Raw genomic sequence first — 19,967 nt, 5'->3', positions numbered from 1 at the left:
GTAGCTTGTAGTTCCTCCGAGCACCACTGACATCATCATTTTGCGGCAGAACAGCAGATTTTGAAGCAGCCCCCAGAGACACAGATACAACTTTTAAAGCATATTGTTTTATGTCACACTATACCCACAGTGCTGACCGAAGCTTTGAATAACTTGTATGGTTAAGTCTGTTTATATGAAAAACTAATTCTGTTTCAGGCCAGTGATCATGAACAGACGAAAAGACGAAACAGCTGCATGTCTGTCACCAGATTTATGAATGAGAATAGAGCTGCAGGTCAAGGTATGAACCAGAAGACCACTGGGAAACCACAGTAAGACAGTCCTTTGTGGGAGTTGTCATGGAAATGTTGCTGCTTTTGAATTTTTAGAGACTAATTGTCAATAATGTGATCACCACAGGTTTCATTTACCTCAGCTGTATTTGGGTGTCAACAAGAGTCTCTATGGGAGACCTCAGCAAATAAAAATCTGCATGGATGGAGACTGTGATGGGTAAATGGTATTCTCTTCTTTTTTCATCAGTGTGAACTTTAATAGTAGACAACAGTGGATCTGTTACTTTGCCGGATGTGAGAGCTCTTTTTGTTGCAGTGTGAGAGACTGCACTGCCATCTGCTGGCAGTGGATGTGCCCTCTGCAGTGCTTGTTGATCACAGTGAGGAAAAAGCCAAACTGACAAACAAAAGTTATCTGTCCTCTGGAGCATGGAAAACATGGAGCTAAAGTTACTTAGTTTTCCAGTGGATTAAAATACATTTATCATGAACACACACCAGGACCTTTGTTTGACTGGTCACAAAGATGCAGAAAGCCCCTCATTGTCATTCCACAGTTGATGGGAAGTGTCTGTGCCCAGACAAACAGGATGAAGGGAGGACACAGACTTCACAGCACAAAAAAGAGACACTTTTGTAGTTCTAAAGTGAAGCCTTTGACAAGAAGGAAAACAAGGAAGAGGAGAAGCAATGGTGATAAAATAAAGTTGGAAACTGTAGACTTGACAAAACAGATATTAAAACAGATATTTGTGACTTCAGTAAGGTTTCCCACCTTCTCACTGGTACCAAGTTGTGTCAGTGGTTCAGTCTAATGATGCTTCTGCATCTACAGAGATTATTTCTGTGACAGGTTTGAAACAATTAATTAAATGAAGCAAAGGTCAAAGGTCATGTGCTGTTACATATTTTATTTATTGTTTATTTATTTACATTTTTCAGGCTTGCCTCTATTCACTCTGACTTTTTTCATGTTTTATAGTTTTACAACTCTGAATCACGCTGGATTCATTATGCTGTTTTGATTGTAATGTGAACTGAATCATGTTTCAACCCTTTTTGAACTTTTAACTTTCATCAAGCTGAAGTTTCTCTTCAGGCAATATAATATAATATGTGTTGGAGCTGTTTGTTATTTTTGTAATATTTAATCACTAATTATTTAGTTATTTTTTGTTGTTTAGTTCTGAAGAATACACCTTTAGTTTGCTTAAAATATTTAGTATTGTTTGAATTAATTTGAGTACTTATAATGCTTTTATTTTGAAGGTACTGGGTAGCAATCAGGAAGTTGACCCTGCATAACCCAAGGTGAGGAAAATGGCATAAGATTTTGATTGTCATGATCATAAGGTTATAAAAATGTTTTCACCAAGATATTGCAGAAATATTTGCTGGAAACATGAATTTGATGCACTTCTACAATAAAATCAGAAAAAAATGTTAAGATTATTTTTACATTTATGGAATTAGGCTATTTTTATTTTGTCCCAGCATGGTTTTGGGTGAGTGGGACAGCACCAAAAGGCACTCTTAATGAATAAAAATGATCAATCCTGCCATAGGGAATCATTATATATGTTCCAGATTAATAGTTCCTAACCTTCTTGTGTGTGCAGACCCAAAATCTACCACACAATTGTTGATGGAGCACCTCAATTTTACTGCTAGCCCAACTACCTAGCTAGCAAAACAGCTAGCATAAACAGCAAGTGTACCCAGCCTACTAGGGATGCATGATAACAGGTTATTTCCCAGGATCTAATTTGCAGATTGTCCCCAACTCTTCAAGCCTATTGTTGATGATAGGATATATAGAGGAACACACACACACCAGCCAATACAAACTGCACGCATGCACACACAAACACACAGACACACAGACACACAGACACACACACACACACACACACACACACCCCTGCCAATACAATGCAACACAGTTATCAGATAATATGTGTACTAGATGCAGACGTAAAGGCTTTTCAAAGTAACAACAGTAGGGAACATTTGTTCATCAAGTGTCAACCTATACAAAGTTTAGACTTGATTTCTTTCCAAACTAATCCTGATTAATCCACTGCAGAAAGAATGGCACCAGAGAGGCAGAGAGGGAATGAGAAGGCAAGAAGAAAAGTACAGGGAGAGAACAAAAAGTTAAACAAATGGAATGAGCAAAGAATGAAGGGAGCGATTGAGGAGTACAGGGAGATACAGAAGAAAGGGGGCACACCTAAGTTGAGGTTGATTGCAAGGGCCTGGAATGTGCCAAAATCGACACTACAGAGGCGGGTGAAAGGAATTGTGCAGGGATATAAGCATATTGCAGGCAGTAAGTCCCGCATTTCCAAGGAAGATGAGGCAGAGCTTGCAGTTGAAATCAAGGATTTAATCAGAAGAGGATTCCCAGTAAATAAAGCTGAGGTACAGCGCTATGCAGCTGAATTTGCAAAAGCGCATGGAATCAAAGGCCTTGCGCCCAACAAAGCAGGCCATTACTGGTATGAAGGGTTCATGCTGAGGAATCCAGGATTCTCGCTGAAGAAGCTAGAAGCACTATCATCTGCCAGAGCAGCCAGCTTTAACCCTGTCTCGGTGCAGCGCTGGTTTGACACATATAAAGAGATCATCACTGAGCTTGACATCCAGGACCTACCTGGACACATTTGGAACTGCGATGAGACAGGCCTACAAGACCACTTTGTATCAAAGAAGGTTTTGGGTGAAGTAGGCCTACCATGTTACGAAATCACTGCCAATGAGAGGGGGAAGACGACCACACTGCTGGCATCTCTAAACGCAGCTGGAGAGTATGGGCCGCTTCTCGTCTTTCAAGGACAGCGGGTCCGGGCCGAATGGTTGCGTGGCAGGGCACCGCATAACACCCTTGTCAGGGTGTCTGACATTGAGTGGATAAACTCCGAGGTTTTTCTGGAATGGGGGAAACATTTTGTCACCCAGCTGCCCAAGGAAGACCCCCGGCCACACGTGTTGCTGCTGGACAGGCACAGCAGCCACGTATTCAATATGGAATTTCTCACACTGATGAGAAAAAACAATGTGTATGTGGTCTGTTTCCCGCCCCACACAACACACATCCTCAAACACCACTGGAATCTGGAGGGCCGCAATTTCACCAGAGAGAGTGGTGGGAAGAACCTCCCAAAATCACTCTTCCTGCCCCTTCTCTCCATGGCCTGGAGAAGTGCTGCCACGGTGCACAATGCACAAGCGGGTTTCAGGGGCAGTGGGATTTACCCACTTGACCCCGCCCACATTAACCCAGCTCTTTTTGCGCCCAGCCTGATGACTGATGAAGCTCCAACAGCCCCTGAGACCCTTCACTACCTTAATCCGGGCCCTTCTTTAGACCATGGCCCAGGGTCCCTTTCAGGTATGCCTATAATTTATAGGCCTACTGTTAATATATTTTGTTTTATTTTTGTACAGCCATTGGTGATGTGGGTCTGTAAAATGTGCTTAAAAGTAAACTCTCCCTCTCCAGTCAGCCGTCCGAGTCTCTCTCCAGTCCGCCGTCAGAGTCTCTCCAGTCCGCCGTCTCTCTCCAGTCCGCTGTGTGAGTCGCTCTCCAGTCCGCCGTCCAAGGTCCTCTCCAGGTATAGGCCTTCTTAAGTTTGTACATCAAATTGTGGCGTTTGCTTGGTATTATGTGCTCTATTCTGTAAATACACTTTATTTTATAGGACATAGCACAAGTCTCTCTCCAGTCCGCCATCCGAGTCTCTCTCCAGTCAGCCGTCCGAGTCTCTTTCCAGTCCGCCGTCCGAGTCTCTCTCCAGTCTGCTGTGTGAGTCGCTCTCCAGTCCGCCGTCCAAGGTCCCCTCCAGGTATAGGCCTTCTTAATTTTGTACAGCAATTTGTGGCCTGTATTTTTTTTCCAAACACAATCTGTGACACCAGTGAAATGTGGCTTACACTTCATAATACATTTCACTTACAGGTGATCACCCAAGCACTTCATCAGCCTCTCCTCAAAACTGTCAACACCCCATACACTTCGCAGACATAATAACAAAACCCATCCGTGTACGTGCGACTAAAAACAAAAGGTCAAAGCCCCCAAGCTTCCATCCCACAAGCGAGGAGCATTTCAATTGTGTGGCAAGCAAGACCAGCGGCGGAAAAGGGAAAAAACCAAGCCCACCAGCAAAAGGCCAAAAAGCAAAAAAGAAAGTACCCAAAGTGTCATGTGCTGTCTGTAAGCTGGAATATGGGTACAAAGAGGGACCGAAGAGAGCTGATGACTGGATCACATGTGGGGGGTGCAAGCATTGGTTCCATGAGACCTGCGGAGAGGACAATGGGATAATTGAAAGTTCAGACACCTTCACCTGCAGGGATTGCCTGTACCCAGACTGATTTGTTTTTGTTTGTTGGCATTTGTTTTCACAGAGTAACGTGTGAAATGAAATTTTGACCTGAAAAAATGTTGTACTTCTGTTACATTGTTGTTTTCAGACATATGTTTTTATAATTTACCATGTTCTATGAAATTTTGACCTGAATTCAGATACATGTATCCATGAATTTGTGTTTTTAGGCATGTTCAATAAAGGTAACAGGCTAAATCAGTGATCAGATGTGTTGTCCCACTCACCCAAATCTCACACACAAAAACGAATTTTAGTCAGTTCACAAAAAAGGGTATGCCATGCATCCATGGAACATAATCAGATCTTCTTTCCTCCTCAAATGGATAGGTAACATCTTCAGCATTACAGAAATGTATCACATGTTGGGTTATTTTTGAAATCCATCACCAGAAATCTCACACAATACAGAAAACCAAAAACTGTCCCACTCACCCTGAACTTAACCTAACTGAAGAATAGACCAGACAAGCTGAGAGAAAGTAGATTCACCAGTGACTTGTGCAATAGTATGAACAAAGTCAGTTAAATCAGACATGCTTTATCCTAATGTCATGATTAGTTTGATTTATCCCACTGTACTGCATGAGTCTAAAAGGGATTTAAGTGAAAAAAAAGTCCAATGTAACTGCCTCCTTTTCTCTCTCTTTCTCCATATCATTAACAGGGAAACAAGAGGAAGCGGGAGGAGGACAGCAGCCTTCAGCCGTCCACCTCTGGCTCACAGGTAAGGGTGGGGATCTTTGGGTACCTGACATTTTGGTTTGATTCCAATTATTTGGTGTGGATTGAATGATAGAAAAGGGGGCACAGTCTCTTTCTCCAGCACACCTAGTGTGTCCCAAACCATTCAGCTTTTGGTCCAGTCAACAACATGTTATTAATTTCAATTCGGATACTTGATTTTTGACATTTGTGAATGGATGCTGGATCGTCCATGTCGACAGTGAGATGCATCAAATAATGGATTTTTCCCCCCACTCTTACTTACAGGTGCAGCCAGAGAGGAGCTCCAGCCCTCAGCCGTCCACCTCCGGCTGTCAGGTGAACGCTGCTTTGCCACAGAGGAGCTCCACCCGCCAGCCATCCACCCCAGGGCCACGGGGTAGAGAGCAGGAGGCTGCCCATATGGGTGTAAGTAGTTCATCCTAAACACTCTGCTGTAAATGTACACAGTAAGAGCACTGCCCTTTGTGGAGGTTGCCCACAGTGATTCTTGAAAATACAGGAAATCAGTCACTGAAAAATCCCAGCAGGCATTTTTAGAGCAGATTATTTAAGAAAAATAAAGTTGATGATAATGGATTTTTTTTCCCCTTAAAGCAAATAGGACTGACGTGAATAGTTTTGGTGTTTCTGTTGGCAGAGTGTCCTCCACAACCTGCGTCAACCCAAATGACTTATCTCATTCCTCTCACTGAAGTAGTTTGACCTGTGTCTTCCTTTTTCTCCTCTGTCCATCTCTCTAACAGCCTTATACCAGGTAGCTGAGAAGGAGGCGGAGGGAGCAGACGAGAAGCCGCCAACGCCGCCAGCAGTTCGCCTCTAGTCTGCAGCAAGGAGAGGGGGAGGTGCCGCCGAGGAACTTCCCTATGGAGGTAAGACTCGCCCGAGATTTCACGCCTGTTGTAACCATTCCCGTTTGGGTTTCACTTGCAGAACAGACAGAAGCGGCAGACATGGTATGGCGATGGTGGGCCACTTCCCCATACGGTAGGGAGCTCTAAGTATCTCCGCACAGGTATAGTATACTTAGTGATAATTCCATCTCCACACACACGTTTCCTAATCTTTTTCTACAGCTCTTTCGTTTCCTCCTTTGAAACAAAAAACAAACAAAAAAAAGCTTTGGTATGTAGACATAATGATAAGTTTAGATTAATTTAAGATATTGTTAAGTAGTAACACATTAAGAATTGTGTTAGGGTTTATGGATAAGAGATGTTCAGTGTAAGATATTGATAAGTTTTGTTAAGTTCAGGTTATAAATAAGTAATGGTAAGTTAAAGATATTTATGAGTATTGATTGGTTTAGGCTATGGATAAGTGTTGCATTTAAGACATTGATAAGAATTGATAAGTTGAGGATATAGATAAGAGCTAAGTTTAAGTCATAGATAAGTAATGGTAAGTTTAGGATATAGATAACCACCTGTCGGGCTTTGAACTCTTCCCCTTTCCTCTTCCAAAACAAAAAACCTAAACTTTTTGAGATAGTTAAGTTTAGTGTTTAGTGACTCTTTCATCCTTCTCTTTCTCTTAAACAGTTTAATCAAGATAAATTAAAATAGTGTGAAAGAAGGAAAGGCTTTAGGAGGGTCTCCAGGAAATGTTCCATTCATTTGTTCTATTTTAAAGCTGTGTTCAGGTTATTATAATGGGACAAGAAATACTACAAAATCATTATCTGTAGTCTGTTTTTTTAATTACATCTCAGTTAATGAACTGAAAACAAGGTCAAAGCAATTGTCAGAGTTTACAGAGCAGTTTTAGATAGTTGTTATTGGTTTGTTATATTTGGATGGAACATTTCCAGGGGGTTAGGGTTAGGGTGGGTGGACCCTCCTAAAGCCCTTTGCTTCTTTTACTCTTGTTAGTTACTGCGTAATGACAAGTTTAGGATATTGATAAATATTGGTATTTCTGGATATAGTTAAGTGATAAATTTAGGTTATATATAAATTATGTTGAGTTTATGTTCTAACTCAGTAATGATAAGTTTAAGATATTGACATGTATCAATAAATTTAAGATTAGTGTAACATTTAGGTTATGGATAAGTAGTGTTAATTTTATGTTTTAACTGAGCCATGATACGTTTAAGCAGGGTTGAAAATTAGCGCTAGCCACCAGCCAAGCTGGTAAAATATTCAAGTTGCTGCTAGATTTGCTTCACTCACCAGCCAAAAAGACAATGGTAATCTATTTAATGATTGCTAGATTTAATATCCAACCCTGAGTTTCAGATATTGATAGGTAGTAATTAATTTAGGTTATAAAAAAAGTGATATGTTTAGGTTGTAAGTAGGTCATGATAAGTTTAAGCTACTGATAAATATTGGTAAGTCAAGGATATAGATAAGAGTTAAGTTTAGGTCATAAAGAATTAATGGTCAGTTTAGGCTAGAGATGAGCAATTATAAGGTTTTCAGCTGTTCCCCTTTTTTCTTCAAAAAACAAAAACACTTTTTGTAGATAGTAAAGATTGGTGTTATGACTAATTTTTCTTCCTCCACTATCTTTAAAAAGTTTCATGAAAATAAATTTGAATAGTGTAAACGGAGGAAGGGCTTTAGGAGGGTCTCCAGGAAATGTTCCATTCATTTGTTCAATTTTAAAGCTGTGTTCAGGTTATTATAATGGCTTAGAAACAGGACAAGCAATACATTACAATTACAAAATCATCTATAGTCTGTTTTTTAATTACATCTCAGTTAATGAACTGAAAACAAAAGCAAATGTAAGAGTTTACAGAACAGTTTTAGATAGTTGTTGTTGATTTGTTATATTTGGATGGAACATTTCCAGGGGGTTAGGGTTAGGGTGGGTGGACCCTGCTAAAACCCTTTGCTTCTGTTACTCTTGTTACTGTTACTGAGTAATGATTCGTCTTCTCTTAAATTTCTTCCTATATTTCTTAAAAAAAAAACAACAGCAAGCATCAACATATATCCTTACACACACACACACACACACACACACACACACACACACACACCTCTGAATATATATATATATATATATATACTGTATATATATCAAGGGCTTGGAGCACAAGGGCCATAAGTGATATCTTGTGCAAAAATTAGTTTTATATATCATTTTAAAGGTCTTGGTGAGCCCTATCAAATGGTAAAAATATATGGTCACTGTCATTTTTACTTTTTGAAATAAAGGCTGAAAACATATAGGCGTAAGTGAAAACCTTCAATTGAGTTTGGAGTGAAATAGGCGTAAGTGCACTGAGCTTGGCACACAGAAGGCGTAAGTGCAGGCCAAATGCAGAAAAATGGCGTCGCTGTACAATGTTAAAGGACAAAAAGCTGTTGATACATCACTTTATGAAGTTTTGATTTTGTTTCAAATGTAAAAGTAACCATTTAGATTCACAACTTGTAGTCAGTTACCTAAAAAACCCCTAAGAGACGATGAGTAGTTGTAGGCATTGAGGCCCAATGATTCTCACTACTGTAATTCTAACATCTTAACTGTAAGCATGACACATTTTAATAACATGGGTTTCCTTGGGGTTACTCACAGAGGGTTAAATGAACTGATATAGAGTAATGGTACAAACAGTTTTAAATTCATATAATGTTAATGATAATTAACTGTTAGAATGGATTTTTTACTAGCATGTGGTTCCTGGAGTTCCTTACATAGGATTAAATGAGCTGATATAATTAGAATATGGTACTAACTGTTTTTGAATGTTATATTCATGAAAAGTTACTGATGATTGACAATATTCAAACATGTTTTTAAATAGGCTGTTATGTCGCTGTTATAGTATCTTGTCAATGAAAATAAAGAAGCAAAAACTATTTAGGACTTATTTTGGCTTGTTACTCTGTCTCTATTCTAGTATCAGATTTTTTGAGTGTCACTTATGCCCTTCACAACAACCAAAAGGTATAATATATATATATATATATATATATATATATATATATATATATATATATATATATATATGTATATATATATATATATATATATATATATATGTATATATATGTATATATATATATATATATATATATATATATATATATATATATATATATTACTCAGATTTACATCGTCAGTGAGAACCAATGAGATTAAGGTTGAGCATCACACAGACAGAGTTGGGAAGTCAGAAAGAATTGAGAGATGGACTAATGCATTGTTGCTTTTGATCTTTTCATGAGTTTTATTTATATCAATAAATATTTAGTAGCTTCATCCTTAATAAAAATATAAATCAAGGAGTGATAAAGAACATATTTGGATGAAACACTGTCAAATAGTTACAAAAGTATTATTTTTGTATTATTCTAATAATCATAAAGAATATTTGTATTATCTTACAGCCCTTTCTCAGTCTGAAATTAGTTCAACAGCAGCAAAACTTTAGTAAAAATAAACAATTGATATTTGACAAAGTAAGAACACTTTAGGAGGGTCTACTGACAATATTCCAACTGATTTTTATTACACTGCATTATGTGAAGGCATTAACTTGACAGAAACAATTTCCCATGCTTTAACAACTTTGATCAGTATTTGGTACGATTTTAGACTCATTTCAGCCACGAGAGGTCAGGAGTTGACAGGTCTCATATATTAATATCACAGCCTGCACTCTTTTGTCAAAGTATAAGCACATCTGTCATTTCCAGGTGTTGAGTGTGAATGTCAGCTGAATATTTAGCGTACATTGGCAGATAGATATAGATGTAAAGATGTAATGAGGGAATAAATAATAGATTGCAGTTAATTTGTATTTTTTTTTTTTTTTACATCCATGCTTACACAACAGGTCAGTAATAATAATTGCTATGTTTTTTGGTTGATAGGATTGTGTATTGTGCCACTGTGTATTGGAATGTGTGTTGTGCCAGTCACATGCTCATGCATGTACACGTGTCCTCACACACATGCTAATCAATCACAAGACACAAACAAAACAGGAACCCAGTCATCAAAACATTGCTCCATAGTTCCACCAGTGATCAGAACCTCCACAGGGTACCTGTTATGGAGCTCATACTGTGCACTCCTGACCTCCTGTGGCTAAAACTGAAACGCTCTTTCAAGTAGCTGCGTTGCTCCTAGCATTTTCTTCACTGGTTCATGTCAAGTATGAAACATAAACAGTTGAATGAAATAAACTTTGAGGCCTATATCTGTTTACATTGCATTTAATGAAAATATACATTTGGATGGAACATTGTCAAAGCCCTTAGCTTCAGTCACTGAGTCATTAGAGTGAGTTCAACAGCAGAGCAAAAAGTCTGGATGCAACTTAGGAAAAGAAATAAGCAATATATGCATAAAAGTTATATTAATGTGTACTTAAAAATTAAGACCTCATCAATTTTTGAAGCAAAATAATAATAATAATAATAATAATAATAATAATGATAATGATGATAATAATAATAATAATGATAATAATAAACAACTTTATTTATTTAGCACCTTTCATACAGGGGTGGAGCTCAAGGTGCTTCACAAAAAGTGAAGAAACAAGAAAAATTAAAACTATTAAAACTAACTACTAACTGCAAATACTATCTGATAAAACCAACAATCAGATAAAAAACAAAAGAGGCAGCAAATAGCAAGAACAGGTACGCTACAACCAAAGGTCAGCGTCACTGTCAAATCACTCACATAAATTGGAAGGCACAATGATGGACCTCTGTTTCTCATGCTTCCGTGTTGGAAAGCCACATCATCAACACATGTCTACGACATTATCAAGGCAACCCATGCAGATACTGTAGTATGGTAATGTCTGGACAAACAAATCCACTCCACCTGAAAATTACAGTGTGGACAGTCTGTATTCAAGATCTGATTGGAGAAACAAATGTGATTTGCTTGCAGTCTGAACGTAGTCAATGACATCAGAGCTCACCTGAGAGCCTGTAGCTTACCTGTGTGTGTATCTCTGTGCTGGTCGGCTGATGCTGCTACCACCAGGGGCCTGTTGTTCGAAACCTAGATAAGGGATTAAGCCGGGATATGTTGGTTATCCTGGCTTAATTTAGCGTTGATTCGGTTGTTCGAAAGCAGAGGCACATATGTTGCCATGGAGATTTATTCTGTGCGCTTAGTCTGGTCCTGACCAGGCTAACAACCGGGCCTAGTTTAGCCTGGTGCCTTATCTGTCCAGTCAGCTGTCACTGCGATCGGAAATCAATGTGTTTTACTGTCATTTCATGTTCTTATGTACGTATTTGCCTCATTTTTTAACAAAATACATTAAGCCTACAATAATAAAAAAACATTTAACATTTAAAACATTTTTTGTCATAGCCCAAACATGCTTTGACATGCACATATTCTCACTAATAAAAGGATTAATTGTTGGAATAAACATAGAAGTAGGTGTATTTGGCATTAACACAATTAGTGGTTATTAGGTGTCATAACTGTATGACCTTCCCAAATTATATTCCCAGTTAACTGGACCAATAACTCCAGTGTACTTTACATCAATGAATGAAAACATGAAGGTGAAACCACAATATTCTTTGACCTCATTTTATTTAAATGAAAAATACTAAAATCAGTCACTGTCTGCTTTGAGCTGTGGAGAGAAAGAGAGAAATAATATTGATGAATACACTGCATCACAGTCATGCTTACAATGTGCATTAAAATCACTTCTTTCTCTAGTTTCTTAATTTCCAAGTCCAGTTTCCTTAAGGTTTTTCTTTGAATTTGTCAATTTGTCTTACACTGCAAGACAATCCAAAGTCAGACAGTCCACATAACACCAATGGTTGAATGGTACTGGAATAATGTACCTTATATGAAGAGGGTGGTTTCCCGGCCTCCGTCCTCCATCATCGGCCTGCCTCGGTTCTGATCCAGGGCGAGCTCTTCTGCTGGTGTGAAATCAGCAGTTGCTTAAGTTCCACTGCTCACCTTTAAGGTGAAGTGTACAACTGTTAATTTGTGGAAGGAACTTTAACTGTAATTATGACAGATTAATTTTTAGATTACTTAGGCATTCAGTCGGTCCACAATTGTTTGCCATGCACTCTCTCTCTGCTTTATTATCGCTGCGGTGTTTCCTTTCTTCGTGATTATATGTTTTACCTCTTCATAAGTGTCCATGATGAGACGCTGCTCACACTGGGTGAGTATGCGGCATGCGTCCTCTCCATTGCTGCATCTGTGAATCTGTGATCGATCTTGGGATCTATTTAAGAAAGCTGTGGACGCGCACTTACCTGAATAAGTTACACCTGGCTTGACAAAGCTGCGCCTCCTCAGCCTGGCTTGGCATTCGAACAACCAATTAAGCCAGGATGGACATAGGGGAGTTTGTCCAGCCTCGCTTTTCCACTTATCCTGGATTGGTTAATTCTACTTTCGAACAACAGGCCCCAGGACTGATAAAATGATTCATGGTAATTACAAACAAACTGATCAGTTAGATAAGCTGTGGCTAATTTACCCTACATGAAATGTCCATGATATATTGACCCATATAAATAAGATAAGACCAGATAAGTGTTTGATGACTTCAGAGCGGACATTCAGGTGTTGCAGCAGCACAAAGAAATAAGTACAGATATACAGAGAATTTAAAAAAACAAAACACAATAAAATAAAGACAAGATAGTACTTTACTTATCCAGAGGGAAATTGTTGTACAGCACAAGAAAAGAGTACAAATATATAGCATACAAATCAAGCAAAATATAAACAATAAAGATTATCCTTAAGGTGCAAAAATAGTACACAATGGTAGAAATGTAAACAGGCTAATGGTAAGGCTTGTAAACAGGTTAATAGCATGGTGCATATCCAACATATACAGGTATGTAAAATAAAAAATAATAATAGAAATACAATAGATACAAAGTAAGGCTTGTAAACAGGTTAATAGCATGGTGCATATCCATCATATACAGGTATGTAAAATAAAAAATAAGAATAGAAATACAATAGATACAAAGTTAAAATTACAAAGCAGCAGTGACATAATTGTGTGATTACAGTTTGAATGTGATCATTTGACAATGTTGCATCAAATGAAAACTCTTCTCCCTCTCTTTTTTAATAAAGAGCACTGTATTAGCAGCACTTACTGTCACTTTTACTGATTAAAATCTCACTCATCTGTCACCGTTTAAAAACAATTTTGTGAGTAACCTGGTGACAGGTCAAAACTTTTCTAATGTTGGGTTTGTGTACTCTCTGCAGGCAGGTGTGTATACTTGGCCAAAGATGGTTTGTGGGCAAACAAACTCCAATCACAACATGATGCAACTTCACTAGTAAACAAAAGAAATGCGTAACGTCAGTTTCAGAAAAAGCACCCCCAGCTTAATTTGCAGTCATATTGTAACAATAATTTCAAATAATAGTTTTGAACTTTGGCCTTCAGTTTTTTGGATCGAGTAGCTCATGAAAAATAAGATGTGTCAAATATAGTGGCCTGTACTTGTTTCAGTGAAGAGAATGTCGGATGAAGCAGCCAGAGCTAGTCAGTGGATTTGGATGAGGAGGAATAATGTCAGGTGGGGGCTAGCAGGGGGAACTACTAAGCAGGGTACATAAGTCCTTGAGATCAGGTGGAGAGATCCACTAATCAGTCCTCTCAGGAAAATCCAGGAAGAGGAAGGTTATTTAGGTGTGGGAGTGGCCTATTTGAATCCGTTTTGTTGGAGACCATGCTGCAAGGTGAGTGTGTTTGCTGATCCTGAGAGTTTATCTTCTCTATCTCCTTTAACTTAAGCTTATATTGGAGTTATGCTATGTAACGTGTGAGTATGGTGAATGTGCTAGGATAGGTAGTATCAGCACTGTCACTACCTGGAGCTTGCATAAACGGAGCCTGGGTTTGTTGAAGGTGGCATTGCTGTTTGGGCTGAGAAAGCCTGTGAGTTTATCTTTTCTATCTCCTTTAACTTTAGCTTATATTTGAGTTATGCTATGTAGCGTGTGACATAGAGTATGGTGAATGTGCTAGGAAAGGTAGTATCGGCACTGTCTCTACCTGGAGCTCGCATGTATGGAGCCTGAGTTTGTTGAAGGTGGCAGTGCTGTTTGGGCTGAGAAAGCTATGTGTAAGTAAGGTAAAACAGGTTGTTGGGTTGGTGCAGGGTGCAGTGAGACCTGGCATTAGGGGAGTGTCTCTGGGACGCCAGAGATCACTGTCTAGTCTCCTGGAGGTGTCGTGGGACCAACTAGACAAAACACTGGTGAAAGGAGGTTCCCATCTGATGACCCCAAAGACATGTTAGTTATCACTGCTCACTGGTCTGTATAGTTAACCCTATGGGCCCGAACGACGCATAGTGCGTCCAAAGTCACACCTGTTCTTCTCTATTGATTTCCTCCCCGACCGTGCGTCATAGCGAGAAGCCAACTATATCACGTGAAACAGCGGAATTGTAGCTTTCCGACAAGCACTTGTCGGTAGTCCAATGTTTTCACAGCGAAAAACAATGATAAAGTTACACTAAAATTATGTATAACAGTGCTTTCATACAGCTTTGCACACACATTACTCTTGGACGGATTACTCGCGAATGCAGGGTCGCATAGAAATGCCACGCATATCACATGAAAGTGCAGGAGCAGAGCTTCCCAATGATACCACACACATCACTGTGCTGTCATTCCATCATGCTATAAATCCAGATTAATTGTCTACAAAATAAAAACCTGACGAATTTCTTTACAATCCATTATACAGATCTTGTTATCAGTCACTTCATATAGTGAGGAATATCGTATCTTACCACGTCTTAGGCTTGCGTGTGTTTCTCCCTGTCGATCCACATTTGTAGTCCAGCTTTCAAGATGCAGATATTTCCATATTGTCCAATTGACACTCCATCAAACTTTGTATGACAAGACCAGCCACTTCACCTTTGCGCACCCGGACAACTGAGGCCTAATTATGCATGCATGACAGGGCCGTAGTCACCATATACATTGAGGGGGACATGTGTCCCCCCCCAAAATGCCCCCCCAATATATAACTGAAACTGAAAAACAACAACAAACTTTGTTTACTGCAAACAAAGTGGCAAATATTATCTTGGAGGACATCATTGCACTTGAATGACTATTTTTCTATGATCTTAGATGTAAATATTGCATGTTTCTTTCAGATAAAACACATTTTTGACTTGTGAATGAGTCAATGGAATTTCTTGCAATAATGAAAAAATACTGGCAATCATGTCTGCCTGGCACAAACCACATGTTTTGGACAGCTGTGAAGTGACGGAATGTCCCACCATCATGGTTCTTATATTGCCAGATTCCAGAGAGTCTCCCCTCTTCATATATGACAGAATATGTCATTTTCCAACTTGCTATGGTGAGATACATGTAAAAATGTAAGAATTTAGTAACATGGATTTGTTTTTTTCATTGATATAAAAATTAATATAAAATACAGGCACATAGAAAGACATGTAATGATGGCAAATCTGGTTAGCCCAGATTGTCCTGAAAAAACAAACAAGATATAACATGTGTATGTAGCCTTTATAATGACTGTGATATGAGCTTAAAAGTAAAGGCAGTAAAAATACCCCAAAAATGCCTAGGGCCCATAGGGTTAAGCCTTGCCATTGATATCAGTAACACTGCCAATGAGGAGGAGGAGGAGGAGGTTGTAAGAGAGGATGCAGGTGACACTGAGGTTAGTATGCCAGTCAGAGAGAGAACCATGGAGCAAAAGGTTAGAGTTAGATGGCCTAGGGCAAATGACAGTAAAGCATGGGAGATAGTTAAAGCCGCTACAAGGTACTTTTAACTGGATATGCAAAAGTCTCTTGTTTCTGCTGATGTCTGTGCGTGACCTACAACAGCAAATGAGACCATTGGTGTGAAGATAAGCTATTTCTATATAGTATATATCCATTCCTTTAGGAAACTGTCTCTGGGTCCACCCCAGGTTGCTTCCAGGACGAAACGATTTATGGCACTCAGACGGCACACATCATCTTACCTAGCTGCTTACCTTTATAGTGACTCTTATAAATAGTCGCTATTCCTCCTCCTCGACCCGACGTCCGCGGGTAGTTAAAATAACAGCAATCATCGGGTAAAAGTTCTGTGAAAGCACTGGACTCACCAACAGTCAGCCACGTCTCAGTCATCCACAGAGAAAATCCAATCCTCGGGAAGTCAGGATATCCTTCAGGATAAACATTTTGTTCGCTAGTGATCTAGCATTTACCAGTCCAATCCTGGCAGGAGCCGGCGGGTCCACGGCGTTAGCTGTCCAGGGAGCCACACACAGAGGCCGCAGGTTGCGCAGATTCACCCCAAGCCAGCGGGGACGAGGAGAGCAGGGGCCGCGGGACTGGAACACCTCATCCGGGCCGACGACAGGTACCAGCCAGGCATCGACAGGATCCAGCGAGTGCTGAGAAATAAAGAGGCGAGGCACCGCTCCATACTCAGTCCAAGAAGCCATGGAAGTGCTCGCCAAACAGGCCTTCAGCCTTACCAGCCGACCGCTGCGTTTACCCCGGCAGCGGTGGCGCTTACGCCGGAGAGGTGGAGCTGGGGTGCGGCAGAGGTGAGCTGGGATCCCCGATAGGAGCAGGGGCAAAGTTTTCCTGTCTTGTTGTTTCATTCATCCCCCAAAACAAACACATGTGCGAGCCAGGTAAGTGTCTTTGCAACAATACGCGAAATAGCAAAGAGAAATAGAGAAGTTAGATAAGGAAAGGAGACAGTTAAGAAAGCAGTGGAAAAAGGCTACAGAAGAAGAAAGGGAGGGCATTAATGTGTTGCAAGAGGAGTTGAGAAGCAGGCTAGCAGTTCTTAGAAGGGCAGAGCATCTCAGGAAAAAGAGGAGGAAGAAGGAACATGTAAGGACAGGTTTTTTCAGTGACCCTTTTAAGTTTGTTAAAGGATTGTTTAGCCAGGAAAACGGAGGGCGTATAGTTAAGCTTTGCCATAATAGCTTATCATAGGGCTTAGGAGGTTATTCACTGAGTGCTGATCCTTTCTCTACAGCACAAACTTCTTGTGTTTATTTGAATTCAGTGTGCCAGATATATATTACATCAACACTGCATGTCTTCTGCTGCTATGAGTATATTTATTTTCATAAGGCATCTTTGTAGTAAAAACCTCTTAAAGGTGAATAAAGTTCTGTTTTCTCATTCACAGGTTGTAGATCAAATCCTTTATTTAGCATTGCTGTGAATGACAGCAGAAAGCACTTTTTTGTAATGTTCCCATGGTTATGCCATTCTCTTCATCTGCTAGCCCTGTGGTGTCTCCCTGGCAGAGCAGGGCTGCTATTGTGACTATTGACCTGTTGCACGCTTGGTTTGTTCCTACTGGCACTTTAGTTTTTATTTCCAACAGTTTAATTTGCACTACTGTATTTTATCTGCACTATTTATACTACAGGTTTTTAGTGCACTTTTTATGATTACCTCCTGGGCTAGTGCAACCTTAAGGAGCTTTTATTCTTTTAGCCTGACCTGATATGATAAAGTTGTTGTATTTATTTCATCCAGTAGTCCTAATTGCACTATTATGTTATTCAAATCTGCGCCTTGCATACTACATGGTTGTCTTCTGTGTGTCTGTGTTTGTATATGATGGTTGTAACTGCTATGCAGCTATGTTGCACTATGTGCTCAAAACAAATTTCCCCCTTGGGACAATAAAGTTTATCTTATCTTATCTTATCTTAGCTTATCTTATCTTATCTTATCTTATCTTATCTTATCTTATCTTATAAAGGTTTCTCTCCTGCCTTTTTTCTCAAGATTATGCTACATTATGACTTTAATTAACACAGAATTTAATTAACAAATGTTTAAATGTTGATAATGCATAACAAAACCCTCCTGGATTGATAACAGTAAATACTGTATAATGATAGTTGTGATGATAAGTGGATGGCAGGTACAGGAGGTTTGCTGACTCCCTGAAGCTGGAAACAGGCCAGTATTAAGACAGAAGAAATTATGTTTATGTCAAAGTAAAACTGTTACCTTTAAATCAAGTTACAGCAAACACTTTATGGCTGGTGCAAGTGAAATTTGTATTGTAGTTGCATTTACCTTGTTTGATATCTTCCAAACAGAGAAGTGTCCTCTGCAGTATAATACAGGAAATCACTTACTGAAGAATCCCAGCAGGTTTTTTAGAGCACATCATTTAACATTAAGAAAGTTCATTTGGATGTTTCTTTTTCTTAAATAAAATATAATAATAATAATAATAATTATACATTTTATTTGGAGGTCCCTTTCAAGTCACCCAAGGTCACCTTACAGAGCATAGAAGATAAAAGATCAGTAAGACAAAACATGAACATAAAAACAAGTGTAGTGCACAGTGTCCAGTTAGAGTGAATATGCCAGTTTGAACAGGTGGGTTCTGAGTTGGGATTTGAATGATGTGATGGAGTCTGAGTGTCTTATGTGTAGGGGGAGGGAGCTGGGTATTCCTGAAGGAGGTAAGTGGGGGCTAGATTCTGGTGAGCTTAATAGGTGAGAACAAGGGTTTTTTTTGTACAGGGAGCCAGTGAAGTTGGATGAGAACAGGGGTAATGTGGTGAATTTGACTCATTTGTGAATGGTTTTGGTGTTTCTGTTGGCACAGGGACCTTCGCGGCCTGCCTCAACCCAAATGATTTGTCTCATTATTCTCAACTAGATTGGCCTGTGATTTTCTTTTCCTCTTCTGCCCATCTGTCTAACAGCCTTGAGCGACGAGGCTGAGAAGGAGATGGTTGGAGCAGGAGAGACACCGCGATCGCCGCCAGCCACCTGCCTCTGGTCCACAGCGTGGAGGGGGAGGGGAGCAGAGAGACATGGCACGCTCTGCCGCGGCTACTAATGTGCATGTAACACTCTACCAAGTGGGCAGGCCCTTCGTACATGTCCGCTTGGGTTCCGCGTACTAATCAGGTGGAAGTGACGGCGGAAGTACGGCGATGGTGTAACAATTTTCCATGCAGAGCAGAGCTGTAAGTAACTCCTCACAGGTAAAGCGCCATGCTTAGCTGCACCACCAATAGTGTACTTAGTGTCAATTCCACTGCCACACACACTGTTGCTTAGTGTTTTTCTACAACTCTGTCTTTTCCTTTTTTTGAGACATAATGATAAGTTTAGGATAGATATTGATCAGATTTTTTTGCTCCACCACTTTCTTTAAAAAGCTTCTATAGAGTAGATAATAATACTAATAAGATGATAGATTTAAAAAAAATATAAAAGAAGGAAAGGCTTTAGGAGACAAATATCCCATTTTTTGTTCTATTTTACAGCTGTGTTAAGGTTAGGCCTATTATAATGACTTAAGAACAGGACAAGACATACGCTTCCAAAATCCATATATATTGTCTTTTTATTTTGATCTCAGTTTATGAATTGAAATAAAATTGAAAGCAATTGCAAGAGCAGTTTTAGATTGTTGTTGTTGGTTGGTTAGACCCTCTTAAAAGCAACTCTTAGACAGTAGACTCTCAGTACTGTCAATACTGTTATTATGTGCTTAACTCTGATGTAAAAATATATTCAGTTCTAACGGTCTAAATGCGTAAATTAATGTTTCAGTGAACATAATGAAT

The 19,967-nt window shown here is 39.4% G+C and overlaps 1 protein-coding gene across 1 annotated transcript in view; it reads right to left on the bottom strand.

Annotated features, from left to right (window-relative positions):
* Positions 1 to 19,967, bottom strand: part of LOC125899276 (signal transducer and activator of transcription 4-like) — a 216,598-nt gene that overhangs the window by 107,869 nt on the left and 88,762 nt on the right. The window lies entirely within an intron of this gene.

Source organism: Epinephelus fuscoguttatus, linkage group LG13, assembly GCF_011397635.1.
Source record: "Epinephelus fuscoguttatus linkage group LG13, E.fuscoguttatus.final_Chr_v1".
Lineage (NCBI taxonomy): Eukaryota > Metazoa > Chordata > Actinopteri > Perciformes > Serranidae > Epinephelus > Epinephelus fuscoguttatus.
Note: the sequence above shows the minus strand (reverse complement) of the source record. Positions and strands in the feature narration are given on the sequence as shown.